We start from the raw sequence: 13,604 nt of genomic DNA, 5'->3' as shown, positions 1-13,604 counted from the left end.
CCGCCAGAACACCCTTGGAGCTGGATCTCTGTGTCTAGGCTGGACGATAGGGGTGGAGACGCTTCTTCAGGTATACCGGGCCGTTTAGAGTTTTAAAGGTCAGCACCAACACTTTGAATTATGCTCGGAAATGTCCCGGGAGCCAATGTAGGTCTTTCAGGACCGGTGTTATATGATTGATGGCCGGTCTCTGGATGAATGCAAAAAAAAGGTTCCCCTGTGTTGCAAGTCTCAAGCAGAATATGGAAAAAGGCAACACGTAGACCAATGATAGGGCAAAATGTTTTTTGTAATGTCAAATAATATACGGCAAACTTTTATAATGTCAAATAAGCAACGAAGACAGCATTCCGGGTAAGTACACGTGTTTCGGTATGTCTTCTTCAGTTCATAACTATAAAGAATAGCAAAACAAAATATATACATATAAACCATTATATAAGGGATAATGCTCAGCATCAACAAGAGTCCAGAAAAAAATAAAGTCAAAGAAAAATTACATATAAAGGGAAATAAAAAAATCATACCTTAGTAAACAAACTTCTTGCGTGGAGACCATGACCACTACTCCACGCAAGAAGTTTGAGCATTATCCCTTATATGATATAATTGTTTATATGTATATATTTTGTTTTGCTATTCTTTTATAGTTATGAACTGAAGAAGACATACCGAAACAGTGCACTTACCCGGAATGTTGTCTTCGTTGCTTATTATTTGACATTATGAAAGTTTGCCGTATATTATATTTGACATTACAAGAAACATTTTGCCCTATCATTGGTCTCTGGATGATTGGCAGCAGACTGGCAAGGGTTTTTTTGATGAGTGCCAATTTGCTTAATGATTCCCCTTTCCGACAATAAAAATAAAAAATAACATGAGTACCCTTCGTCGGTTGTAACCCAGACGTAACTTTGCACTTGCAAATGGGTTCCTGCCCCGTTTACTATCATAGACCACTTGCTATTAAACAGAAAGAAAAGGGATTTACAATTTTAAAAAACCCCTCAAAACTCTGAAACACCTGATAAAACAACATTAACCCAAAGAATCATGGGAACTGTAGTTTTGTCTATGGGAGCTGAAAGCCTTTAGAGACTATGCTATATTCCTCTTGCAGAGCTACAGTTGGCGGAGTTCTCTGGGAAGAGAAGTTTATGCTTAAACCACTCTACAGATTGTAGTTCTGTGAAGGGATAAGCCTAAAAAATCTCAGCATCCTTAACATCCTTAACAAACTACAGTTCCCAGAATCCTTTGGGGGAAGCCATTGCCCTCTTAAAGCAGTATGATACCGCTTTAAAAAGTGCAGTGCAGACAGGTGGTGGCTAAATTACAAGGAAGTTGGTGAATAAGGCTGGGGGAACCGGCTGTTGCCTTCGAAATGTTGGGACTCCGGCAAGTGAAAACGCTACCCAGATTAAGGTAAAGTCAGCAGTATAACACACAAATGATTGGCGGGTGGAAGGGGAAACGGAATCAAATTATTTCTGTTTGTTTGCTCGTTTGTTCTGCTCTTAGAATGTGCAGAAATTATGGGGAAATTTAAAGAACCGTGGAAGGGAAATAAAGGAGGGAAGTCGATGAATGTATGACTGCAGTGGTGGATATTTAATGATGGGAATGTAAATTTGAATTTTTTAAAAAAATCAAAATCAGTTTTATATGACCAATGGTCAGGGATGAAGGGAGTCCAACAGCAGGCTGATTATATATATATATATATATATATATATATATATATATATATATATATATATATATCACCTGAAGGGATTTGGCAGCCTTGTTCTTGAGGTGCTTCAAGAAGCAGGAGTTCTTCCCTGCTCCTTAATAAAACTGACCTCTGCACCTGTAGCCTCTAAATGAAGGATTTCCACCTGGGGAAGGAACAGGTCAGTGAGAAACTTTTGGCAATTGAATCTTAATATCTCCTTTGCCAGCTTGTGAAAATGGGTTACTGTTTTCGGGCTGCAGGTAGGTAGCCATGTTGGTCTGCCATAGTCAAAACAAAATTAAAAATAAAAAAATTCCTTCCAGTAGCACCTTAGAGACCAACTGAATTTGTTCTAGGTATGAGCTTTTGTGTGCATGCACACTTCTTCAGATACACGAAAGCTCATACCAAGAACAAACTTAGTTGGTCTCTAAGGTGCTACTGGAAGGATTTTTTTTATTTTTTATTTTTGTTTTCAGGCTGGCTTCTCCTTAAACTGTTTTGATGCCGGCAAATGAAACCAGCCGGCCCTTTCTCGAGAGACAATGGACTCGTGAGTAGGCCCATTGCAACCAGCGGGTCGCAATGCGGCAGAATTGTAAAGAAAGCAACGCATTAGTTGTGTGTGTGTGCCTTTTGTTTCGGCGGATCTTCTCTTGAGTAAGGCTAATGTCAGGTTGCAGCCCAGCGAGGAGTTTCTAGCCGGAAAGGATATCCTGGTTTTGTGGAAGTCTCAATCTATACCTTCCTTGATGGGTTTTTCGGTAACGTGCAAAGTCATTTTATGGAGGCGTGAAACACATTTTTATTTCCACCCCCCGGACTGTGATAGAAGTTTGATTTATTCTTGGTGGGATTTGACCTCCCCCGCATAGCTTTGTTTTTGTTACATCAGAGCCAGATTTAGGTGTGATGAGGCCCTCAGATGCTGAAGGTGTATGTCCAGCTGTCCTTTGCCAACAACAAATTGCCGCTGTTTTTTGTGTTGAATATATGCTTTATGGTCATTTATGGACCTCGTAGGTATCTCAAGCCATTTGCACATGTTGCTGTGCAAACAGTGCATGCAGAATGTAAAGGTAAAGGGACCCCTGACCGTTAGGTCCAGTCGCGGACGACTCTGGGGTTGCGGCGCTCATCTCGCTTTATTGGCCGAGGGAGCCGGCGTACAGCTTCCGGGTCATGTGGCTAGCATGACTAAGCTGCTTCTGGCGAACCAGAGCGGCGCACGGAAACGCCGTTTACCTTCCCGTCGGATAGGTACCTATTTATCTACTTGCACTTTGACGTGCTTTCGAACTGCTAGGTTGGCAGGAGCAGGGACCGAGCAACGGGAGCTCACCCCGTCATTGTGGGGGTTTGGACCACAGCGCCACCCGCGTCCCTTCTGCAGAATGTAGGCACCCTATATATAGAAAGGAGCAAAGCAGTGATATTTTAGGGAGCAGGATAGCAGGCGGGGCCCATGACTTACATCACAGAAGCCTACACAACACAAAACACCGTCGCTGTATGTAGGTTTTATTTTATTTGTTTTTTTTATCTTATATTTTGGAAATGTACATCGTTTTTTTTTCCTTTAAATTTTTTTGGGGGCCTCCAAGAGAGTGGGGCCCTAAGCTATAGCTTGTTTAGCTTATATGTAAATCCGGCACTGCGTTACATTATAGACATTCTTATGATATACCCTGCTGTGGGTTCGGTTTTTAACGAATAGTGGGCTATGCAAGAGCTGAGTCAACCAACCAACCAATCAACCAGAAGGTTGCAAAAAGATGCGGCGCATGCATGCGTTAGGGATTTGGGCATGAATTCAGGATTGCATAGATTTTTGCATGGGGTTAGGAGGTGCAATGGCACCCTCTCCCATCCCATCCCTCCTTCCTGCCTGAAGTAGGGTGGGGGGAGGATACCGGGTCTCCGAAACAGACTCACAAGGCTGCCTGCCGCCTTCCACGGCTAGCCAGGCCTGCCTGCTTGCTCTCGTGTGTCGTAACAACCCAGCCTCGAGTTTTGTGCCTCTCCCTCTCCCAGCCTCTTGTGAGAGGTGTTTGTTTGTGTGTGTATGTCTGTATGTGAACCTGTTGTCTTTGGAATTGTGTGTGTGCGTGCATGTTTGAATTCCTGGTGGAGCGACAGCCGCGAGGAGGCACCATCGCTTAGTGCTTAGAGCAGGCATGTCCAAAGTCCGTTTCGGGGGCCTAATCCGGCCCGGCGGTTGATTTAAAACCGGCCCCTTTGGTCGGCCCTCACGCATGTTCACTTCATCCAGTCTGGCCCTCTTTGGGAAAAGCTTGGGCACCCCTGTCTTAGAGCATCTGCATTGCATGCAGAATGTCCCAAGTTCGATCCCCAGCTGTGTTTTTTTTAACATCTGGAGGGCACCAGGTTGGGGAAGTCTTGGCCCATCATCCTCATTTGATCTCCCTCTAACAAGATGGCAGCTCAGCCCTGTAGATTCTGGTACCCTCTGGGACCTCTTCAGTCAACCTCAGTCTGGCCTGAGAGCAGTACATGTGAAAAGGATCTAGGAGTCTTGGTAGACCACAAACTTGACATGAGTCAACAGTGTGATGCAGCAGCTAAAAAAGCCAATGCAATTCTGGGCTGCATCAATAGGAGTATAGCATCTAGATCAAGGGAAGTAATAGTACCACTGTATTCCGCTCTGGTCAGACCTCACCTGGAATACTGTGTCCAGTTCTGGGCACCACAGTTCAAGAAGGATACGGACAAGCTGGAACGTGTCCAGAGGAGGGCAACCAAAATGGTCAAAGGCCTGGAAACGATGCCTTAGGAGGAACGGCTTAGGGAGCTGGGTCTGTTTAGCCTGGAGAAGAGAAGGTTAAGGGGCGATATGATAGCCATGTTCAAATATATCAAAGGATGTCATCTAGAGGAGGGTGAAAGGTTGTTTTCTGCTGCTCCAGAGAAGCGGACACGGGGCAATGGATTCAAACTACAAGAAAGAAGATTCCACCTAAACATTAGGAAGAACTTCCTGACAGTGAGAGCTGTTGGACAGTGGGATTTGCTGCCAAGGAGTGTGGTGGAGTCTCCTTCTTTGGAGGTCTTGAAGCGGAGGCTTGACAGCCATCTGTCAGGAATGCTTTGATGGTGTTTCCTGCTTGGCAGGGGGTTGGACTGGATGGCTCTTGGGGTCTCTTCCAACTCTAGGATTCTATGAGAATTTCGCTGGGGGCTGCCTCCTCCCTCTTGAGGACTAGAAACTTGATTTCAGTGAGAAACGATTCCCGCCATGGTGAATCCTGGCTACCAGAGATCACCTGGTGGTGCCTGGATTTGTGACGATTGCGTTGGGCCATCAGATGGTCATTGGGGTGTGTCCGTGATCAATTTATAATTTTGCGGGGGGGGGGAGAGGAAAGGTATGTTTCTAGGGATGTGTGCACAAAATTTTGAACACTTCCTTGTGCGTTTCAAGGGCTGCATCTACACAGCTATAAAAAAAACACAGCCGTGTTGGTCTGCCATAGTCAAAACAAAATTAAAAAAATTAAAAAATTTCCTTCCAGTAGCACCTTAGAGACCAACTAAGTTTGTTCTTGGTATGAGCTTTCGTGTGCATGCACACTTCTTCAGATGCACACGAAAGCTCATACCAAGAACAAACTTAGTTGGTCTCTAAGGTGCTACTGGAAGGAATTTTTTCCATTTTCTGTCTTTCCTACATAGATTGACCTCCCCACAACCTGGGATTTGTGGGTGGGAGGTTACAGGTCATCTCATGGGCGTAGCCAGGATTTATTTTAGGGGCGGGGGGGGGAGAAGTGAGTTATTTGTGACGCAATTGGTCAGTTAAGTATTTTTATTTATTTACATGATTGGGGGGGGGGAGCAGCTGCCCTCCCTGCCCCCTGGCTACGCCCATGGGTAATCTGTGTGCCCCGGGAAGCTGCTGGCTTGACTGGGGATGAGGGGGAGTGTGGCCCAGTGGTCACAGCAGAAAGTCCCTGGTTTGTTCCCTGGCACTTCCAGATTAAAATGATCAGTTGGCGAGACCTTCTGAGCTGCTGCTAGCCAGAGTAGGCTATCCTGGCTCCAAGGGGTATATCATCCCCATGGCGAAGCCTTCGGCAGTCTCTGCGCCCCGGGTTCGAGTTCTGTGCCAGCCTTGATACATGATCGCCAACAGAACGGAGGAAATAAAAGTTAATGTGCGGGAACGGTGTGTTAACGTGGATCTACCTCCGGAAACTGCCCTGAGTGAAAAGCAGCATAGGACAGAGAAAATATGGGATGGCGGACAGGGTCAACTCTGCCTCTCCCTTGCAGCTTCTCTGCTTCAAACCGTCGCTTTGAAATTAGAGCCGTACTGTAAATGTTGGCAGATAATATGCGCTTTCAGCTTGCCGTTGTTGATTTTCAGAGACCTGGATTTTTGGGGGGAGGGGAGAGAGAGAAAGAGCGGGGGGGGGGGAATCTAAAAGGCACCCTCAATATCTTCTCCAAAAGGCAGCGTTTTAACCTGGTATTGGAAAATACGGAGAACCTGGATCCCTCGGTTTTAGGAGACTTTATCCACACTGTTGTGTTGTACACGGCACCTTACTTACGCAGGAAACCTAGACGGGTCTCTGCCCTCAAGGAGCTTGCAATCGGAGGATGGTGGGCAAATGCTGTTCCGCAAGTCAGTTACAGTTGAGAATGAGCCCCCCCCCCGTTTTTCCCCCTAAAGGGGTGAATATAAGGAAGTTTCTTAAAATGCAACTGAGCGTGTGCATGTGTGTTTGTTTTGGCAAGGCAGTTAGCAGACCTAAGTCGTCCATCCCCCCTGCAAAGGTGGAAGGCCCCCTTGAAACTCTGCGGGTCTTCCTTCCGAGTAACCCATGATTAGGATTGAATTTATCCAAGGACTGACTGGCCTTTGAGAACCTCGCGGCGGGGAGATGGCTTTCCGCTCTCCCCCCTCCCCGCAACACCTTCGTTCCGAAAACCTCAGTTTTCGAACCCGGGGTCACCTCCGCTTTCCCACGAATGCGTTCCCCATCCTGTCCACGGCCTCGGCCTTTTCGGCCTGCGGAGACTTGACAAGTATCCTCGGTGCATAGCTGTCAAGTTTCGGTTTTGAAAATAAGGGATCAGCAGTCTCACCTATCCCGGGGACAGTCACATGTCAGTGGTGGGCGGAGCCAGAAGCAAAAGTGGGCGGAGCAGCAATGTAAACTCCAAGCGGGCTCGGGCTCGGAGCGGAGCCAAGAGGAGGGCAGCCATGTGCTCCGCGCGATGGAGCCCCATCGTCTTCTTGTCTGATCCCATCAAAACAGGACAGGAAGCAGCAGCTGCTCAAAGGCAGCCAGGCTCCGCCCGCCAGCTAACCCTACTGGCCGGCTGAGGGGCTCGGCGGCAACGGATAGGGGCCGATGCAGGGGGGGGAATACACCCCCCTGTAAGCACGGGAAACGGCTCCCACTTGCTTTGAGGGCTGAGGCTTTTCTCTCCAGGTAGGCGAGGTCTTCCCACCCAGTCCCTGGCCAGCAGGGGAGGAGCTGCTTCCATTAAAAACGGGAAATTTAAGGGAAATGAAAAAATAAGGGAGAGCAGCGGGAAACTGCTTGAAATAAGGGAGAATCCCGGGGAAAACGGGATACTTGACAGCACTGCAAGCGAACCGGTCGCTCGCCTTCCACTTTCCGGCGAGCCAGTGTCCTTTTTCGCGAGGAGAGAGTTTGCTTTGGGGGGGCAGGCTGGGTGCATCTCAACCCCCTTTCCCGCAATTGCGCCTCTCGCCGAAACCACGCGCCTTTTGATGTTGAATGTACAACTGGTTTTAAACTGATTTATGGCTTTGCTGACCAAATGTCTGATTGGTGGAGGCAGTGGGATTTCTCTCTTTTATTTTTCAATGCTAATTCAGAACTGGCTGCTTTCTGTCCCGTGGACAAAACAAAACAAAAAAGTCTACCTGTTTCATCCGGACCCATCCTGTGTAATAAAAACATGGCAGAACCAAAGTGCTCCTTTCCAGCCCCCCAGGCGTTGTTTTTCTCTTCCCAATTCGCTTTTATTGAAACTTCTCAATATATGGTTGGGCACGAAGTGTAAACGATGGTGAGGAGGGGTGGGGAGATGGGAACGGGGTCTTCCTCTGGTGGAGGGGGCCGGTTGTGTCAAATTTCTGGACTGGGCCAATCCAGATTTGGAGGAGAATTGGCTGCCTATACGATTAGGATTTGCATCGCTTTGCTTCTCTCGCCAAACAACGGTCTCGTTCCGATTATTTCTCGAATTTAAACTCCGCCTCTGTTCCCCCAAGCAGCTCGAAGTGGCGGCTCTCCGACACTGAATTTTGTCCTCGCAACAACCCTGTGAGGTGGGTCAGGGCTGAGAGAGATGGTGGCAGCCCCCCCCCCCAAACACACACACACACACACACACACACACACACACACACACACCAAAAATCCCTTTCAGTGACTGAGTGGGGATTTGAACCTAAAGAAGATTCCACCTAAACATTAGGAAGAACTTCCTGACAGTAAGAGCTGTTGGACAGTGAGATTTGCTGCCAAGGAGTGTGGTGGAGTCTCCTTCTTTGGAGGTCTTTAAGCAGAGGCTTGACAGCCATCTGTCAGGAATGCTTTGATGGTGTTTCCTGCTTGGCAGGGGGTTGGACTGGATGGCCCTTGGGGTCTCTTCCAACTCTAGGATTCTAGGATTAAAAGCTTCCCTAAACAGGGCTGCTTTCAGATGTCTTCTAAAAGTCTGGTAGTTGTTTTTCTCTTTGACATCTGGTGGGAGGGTGTTCCCTGACCATTAGGTCCAGTCGCGGACGACTCTGGGGTTGCGGCGCTCATCTCGCTTTACTGGCCGAGGGAGCCGGCGTACAGCTTCTGGGTCATGTGGCCAACACGACTAAGCCGCTTCTGGCAAACCAGAGCAGCACACGGAAACATCGTTTACCTTCCCACCGGAGCGGTACCTATTTATCTACTTGCACTTTGATGTGCTTTCAAACTGCTAGGTGGGCAGGAGCTGGGACCGAGCAACGGGAGCTCACCCCGCCGTGGGGATTTGAACCGCCGACCTTCTGATCGGCAAGCCCTAGGCTCTGTGGTTTAACCCACAGCGCCACCCGCGTCCCATTTGTGGTACCACTGTACTTGCACAAATTATTCAGCTGCGATGCCTGCACGGCTTTGGGTTGGGCTAGATGACTCCTGGGGGGTCTCTTCCAAATCGACAAATGATGAATCCGAGAGCCGAGCCCGGGAGCTAAGATTTTGTGTTCTGTTTAGCACACCCCCTCCTGAGGAAGCTGGAATTGAGAGGTTGCCTGCTGGGGGGCGGGAGGGGGGGAGCAAAGAGAAGAAATAAATAGGTGGGGGAAGGATATTGTCTATAAATAGACGAGGCCTGTTGTTTCTTTGGGGATCGTTAGAAGTCATGTATGGGCAGAAGCTCGCTAATTGCTGCTAACGAGCAGAATCTACTCCCTGCCTGGGGTCTGACACACAGTCAGGCAGCTATTAAATTAAATAAACTGGGTTTCTCTGCTTCTTTCAGGGCCAAGGGGGAGGATGCAGGGCTACCAAGAAGCGCTTGCTCTGGTTAATGGAGAAACACAGACGCTGTTTTAATTATCCGCCGGGTTTTGACTTTCCCACCCCACTGAAGCCAATGTCACCAGCTCGGGCTGGCAGCAGCTTTATTGAGCATGGTTCTGTTTCAGAGCTTGAGAACCTTTGTGTGTGTGTGTGTGTGTGGGCCATGAGGGCTGCATTCCTGTCTGGACAACTTTCCAGGAGCCACAGGGGAGGGTGCAAGGCAGGGCTGGGTAGGGGGGCGAGGCTTCTGGGGGGGGGGGTCGGATAGAGAAGCTTGCTTGCCTTGACCGCCAGAGTGCCCAGAAATGTGCGTGTCGGGGTTTTTAAAACTGGCTGTTGTCTGGCCTTTTTGAATTTTGATAAAAGTTGGGCGTCGCGGGCAGGGTTGGACTAGATGACCCTCAGGGACCCCACCTCCAACTCTAGGAAAGGCGAAGGGGTGGGCAGCAGCAGTGCCGTGCTTTGCTTGCGGCAACAGAGAGGCTTTGAACCTCTTCCCTGTATGCGCAGCCATGTGCTTGGGCACCCACCCACCCCAGGAATGAGTCAACAGCTGCTCGTGTAGGCCCTGCATTGCTGTGAGTCATGGCTGACGTCTCTGGCAGAAAGGCTGCAGCAAAGGCGAGCAGCTGGCAAGGCCTCTGGGCCCTCATCTTCGGGGGGCGCCTCTGGCCGGCTTGACAGAGCCAGCCCTCCTTTCGATGGGGCACCCCTTCCCGTTTGCTTGGCTGGTGCGGTGGTCCGCTCCCAAGACCTGGCCCAGATCAGGGTTCAAATCCAGCCTCGTCCCCCCCCTCCAGTTGGCCGTGAAGCTCTCTTTGCTGGCTTCCTCCGTCCCAACCAACAGGGTTGTTGTAGGAATTATATTGGGGCGGTGGTGGTGCGCTCGCCATGCACACACCGCCTTGCGCTCCTCTTGAGAAAATCTGAAGAAGCGTGCATGCACACGAAAGCTCACACCAAGAACAAACTTAGTTGGTCTCTAAGGTGCTAATGGAAGGAATTTTTATTATTATTTCTTATTTTGTTTTGACTTGAGAAAAAGAGGTGATGAAACGAAATCCTCGGACCAAGTGGAGCGACTGGCAAAGAGAGTTTTCGCAGTGAAAAATTGTAAAATGCGAGGGTGGAGGCACTCAGGCCAAATGTGGCCCTCTAATTCTCCGTACCTGGCCCCCAGAATCCTCCCTGAGGCTGCTCTCCCTCCTTGATAATTTTTTTAAAAAAACTTTTCCTGGCTTTCTTAATGCTTTTTGTTTCCTGGGGTGGGGAGGACGTAAAACTGTTTCCCTGCCCACCTCTGGCACGCGGCTCCCAGAAGGTTGCGCCGAAGAGAATGTGGCCCCCCGGCTGAAAATGGTCCCCTTCTCCGCCACTTGGATTTCTTTTATATGCTTCCTTCTATGAAGACCCAATAAAACAGTAAGTTTAAAAAGACACACACGGCTGCAAGGGGTTAAAATGCTTTGCGACAAGTTAGGAACAGGCTGCGGCAGGGAAAGAGCTCCCTCGTGTGGCGTCTCTCAGCATAAAATGCCGGTAGTTATTTTATTTTGACAAAATTTGCACACTGCTTGGGAAGTAAAAACACCTCTTATTTTCTGCAAGAAAGGTTAAAATGATCCATGGAAGTAGATAAAGGAAAGTAACTGGAAACATTTAAAAGACTGAAATGTGCCAATAGGTAAAGGACCCCTGGACAGTCTCCTGCAGCAACGCAAATTGTCTTTTTGAGACTTTATACAGTAGGAACTTTATTGCACTGTGTTCCAAGTGCTGAACCAGAAATGTTTGTGCCTGTTAAGCCCAACTCGCAATGAAGCTCTAGAATTTCTACTCTATGACAGAATGTGCATCCCTGTGTGCTTAACCGCCCGACCTTCTCAGTTCTGTTAAGGTTGCAATACAAGCTAATATACTGTAATACATCGATGTGAAATTAAAAGGGGGAAAAACAAAACTATACACAAGAAAAAGAAAAGTAATCCATTTGTTCTAGCTACCCACCCCTTTTAATAGGGCAGCCATTGTTTCCCACTTTTTAATCTCCCAGAGTGCATTGGCAGGATACAGCTTGTTCATACTGGAGTAATCGAGACACACTGTCGTTTTAGACAAATGTGTATTGTCACAAGCTTGTATTTAAAACCTAGCAGCTCGAAAGCACACCAGTGCAAGTAGATAAATGGGTACTGCTGCAGCGGGGAGGCAAACGGCGTTTCCGTGTGCTCTGGTTTCCGCCAAGGTGTCCCGTTGCGGCAGATGCGGTTTAGTCCTGCTGGCCACGTGACCCGGAAAGCTGTCTGCGGACCAACGCCGGCTCCCTTGGCCCGAAAGCGAGATGAGCGCCGCAACCCCATAGTTGCCTTTGACTGGACTTAACCGTCCAGGGGTCCTTTATATTTAAAACAAAAGTGGTAATGGGGAAACTGAAAGCACGCTATGCCCGCCCTAGGATTCCAAATCCTATGCTTTTTTATATATATTTTTTAAAAGGAAGCAAAATTTCTAGTTTTCATTTCTGCTTGCAGTGCAAGGAGCAGGGAAATCTCTGTTATGCAAGACTTCTACCTGGAGTCTTGTATTTGTTTGTTTCATCCCTAGCAGGGCATGAAGCAAGTTAGGTAGATCAATTTAAGATTTTTTTCCCTTCAGATGCCTCCTTTTCTCACAGATGAAATTAGGCTATGGTCCCAGGCTCCCTTCCCATCAACCCTCAGTGACTGTACCCTTAAAAAAGGGAAACCTCGACTTCCCAATGTTTTGGCAGGCAGTTTGCCCTGCCCCATTGCAGATTGTTTCTGTCCACTGGAAGAAAGGGATGGGTTATTGCTAATGCACATTTGCATGTGCCTCTGACGCGGGTGGTGCTGTGGGTTAAACCAGAGCCTAGGGCTTGCTGATCAGAAGGTTGGCGGTTTGAATCCCTGCAACTGGGTGAGCTAGTAGCTTGAAAGCTCACCAAAAAGTGCAAGTAGATAAATAGGTACTGCTCCAGCAGGAAGGTAAACGGCGTTTCCGTGTACTGCTCTAGTTTGCCAGAAGCGGCTTAGTCATGCTGGCCACATGACTCAGAAACTGTACACCGGCTCCCTCGGCCAGTAAAGCGAGATGAGCGCTGCAACCCCAGTCATCCACGACTGGACCCAATGGTCAGGGGCCCCTTTACCTTTGTGCAGAAGGGAATGCGCCCCTGCACAGGATAAATGCTCCCCACAACCTGCCTTCATTCATGGGCTGGAGCTGTCCAAATTCAAAACCAACAGGTGGCTTTCTACAAAAGCCATGGTTTATATACACAGAGAGCATGCAAAGTTCATCGGGGACAGAGCTGGACGCTGTCCTATCTGGCGAACAAGGAGAGCTCGTAAACAGGCAGCTTGCATCATGCGTCTTGGGAGGGACGATCGGAAAGGGAGATAAGGTTATTGTCAAAATCTTGTGCCAGAGGAAAGGCTTTAAAGGTCATGCAGCTCTGCGCCCGCAGGCAGTCCCAACTCTCTCTTGCTGTGCATTTTAAAGGCAAACACCACCTTTGGCTTTGTGATCAGGGTAATGGGTCCTGGAAATGTTCCTTGGTTTATTGTTTTGAAGCTTCCTTTCTGGGGGAGGCCCCCCCCCCAAAAAAAACCAGGACTAAAATCCTCTGCATGGCCCACTTCCAGTCTGCCTCTGTGGTACGGCAGCCCAAGTATTACCTAGTTCTCAACACTCGAGATCTCCACCTGTTTTGTCTGCTGCATTCGTGAGACAGTAAACAGTTCCTCTTACTTCCCCCTCCTGTACTTTTCTCTCACACCCTGCTTCCCTTAGGAGGGTTTTTCCTTCTGAATGATTTAAGCCTCACATCCGATGCCAGGGTTCTAGTCCTCATTTTAAAAGCTCCCTCTTCCTCAAGCTCCTTTAGGGTCAGTGTCCCCTACTGCTACCTGAAGGCATGCCAATTTTTCATAGGTAGTTTCCTCTGCCCTAGCTAGGCACCTTCATCATTGCCCCCCCTTTCTCTCTTCCCCATCCTCATCATCCACTCAGGATAAACCCTCACCTGGTGTGCCCTTTGGCTACAAATTTCATTCCATAGTTGGAGAGGCAGGGTCCACGCCGCTTTTACCCCTTTCGTCTGCCTTGCATTCAGGCACAGTTCCTGGGATTCTCTCCCGAAAGGCTGGGAGACACCCCCCCCCCAAAAATCAGAACAGGCAACAGAGCTAGACAGGCCAATGGGCTGCCTCAGCCTAGGGTAAGGTTACCAGATTTTTTCCCCAATGAATCCGGGTGACACTTTTCAACTTCAATGGATTTTGCATGCGGACTGA

The sequence above is a fragment of the Lacerta agilis genome, chromosome 18 (assembly GCF_009819535.1).
Source record: "Lacerta agilis isolate rLacAgi1 chromosome 18, rLacAgi1.pri, whole genome shotgun sequence".
NCBI lineage: Eukaryota > Metazoa > Chordata > Lepidosauria > Squamata > Lacertidae > Lacerta > Lacerta agilis.
Note: the sequence above shows the minus strand (reverse complement) of the source record.